The following is a 1,397-nucleotide window of genomic DNA, read 5'->3' as shown; positions in this document are numbered from 1 at the left end:
GCCAAGATCACACAGATGTTGAAATTAAATGACAAGGTTTTCAAGCAGCCATCATAAAAATACTCCAAAAAGCAATGCATGAAAGGGAAAACTGAAACAAAAAGCAGTGGGAACAGACAGAAAACAATAAAACAGCTGACCTAAATTCTACCATACCATGAATTACTTTAAAAGTAAATAGCTTAACCCCCTCTTCCTCAGCTGCCACTGAAGTGCTCCATTGTACAGAGGAAGCTTTACTTCATCCAGCTACTTGACTGCACCATGGCCTCTGTCTGGGAGCACATCTGCATGGACTCAGCCCTCATCCTGCACAACGATGAATTGCCGGTAATGAGGATAAGATCAATGTGCCCATTAAAGCAGTGGGTGTAAATGTTGAACCCTTCTGACCCAGCTTATTTGCAAAGGGCCTGGCCAATGTCAACATCAGGTGGCCCATCTGCAATGTCAGGGCTGGTGGTTCTGCCCCAGTAGCCACACTGCCCCAGGAGGAGGTCCTGTTCCCTCCACCACCACTACCCCAGCTGCAAAGAAGAAGGTGGTGAAAGCAAAGAAAGAAGAATCAGAGGAGTCTGATGATGACAGAGACTTTGGTCTTTCTGACTAAACCTCTTTTGTAACATGTTCGATAAAAAGCCAAACTCTTAAAAATAAATAAATAAATAAATAAATAAATAAATAAATAAATGTAAATGGCTCAAACACACCAATTAAAAGACAGAGATTGGCAAAATGGATTAAAAAGTATGATCCAACTATGTGCTGTCTGCAAGCGGCTCAGTTCAAATATAGGTTATGATATAGGTAACCTAAAGTTCAAGAATGCAAAAAGGTATATTATGCAAACATTAATCAAAGCAAAGCTGGAGTGTCTATATTAATCAGCCAAAGTAGACTTCAGAGCAAAGAGAATTAACAAGGACAGAAAGTGGCATTACAAAATTGTAAAAAGGATCAATTACCTAAGAACATATAACACTCCTAAATATGTATGTTCTAAGCAGCAGAACCTGCAAAAATGTGAAGCAAAAATTGCAAAACTGGAAGGACAAATAGACATGCCACAATTATAGCTAGGGCTTCTCCTAGTAATTGATAAACCACCAGCCAAAAAATTCGGCAGAAACCCTGAACATGAATGTTTGTAGCAGCTTTATTTGTAAATCAAACACTGAGAACAACGTAAATGCCTTTCAGCAGGTGGATCGATAAAAAAAATTATAGTACATCCATTGCTATAGACTGAATGTGGACCCCTACCTTTCAAATTCATGTTAAATCCTAATGCCCATTGTGATAGTATTTGGAGGTGGAGCGTTTTGGAGGTGATTAGATCATGAGGGTGGAGTTTTCATGAATAGGATTAATGCCCTTATAAAAGAGAACCCATAGAA

General features: G+C 39.1%; 1 pseudogene; it reads left to right on the top strand.

Moving 5' to 3' along the window:
- Positions 1-236: 236 nt before the first annotated feature.
- Positions 237-610, top strand: LOC121102235 (annotated as a pseudogene).
- The last annotated feature ends 787 nt before the right edge of the window (positions 611-1,397 follow it).

The sequence above is a fragment of the Ursus maritimus genome, unplaced genomic scaffold (assembly GCF_017311325.1).
Source record: "Ursus maritimus isolate PB19 unplaced genomic scaffold, ASM1731132v1 scaffold_13, whole genome shotgun sequence".
Taxonomy (NCBI): domain Eukaryota; kingdom Metazoa; phylum Chordata; class Mammalia; order Carnivora; family Ursidae; genus Ursus; species Ursus maritimus.
This window is presented reverse-complemented; position numbering and strand designations above follow the sequence as displayed.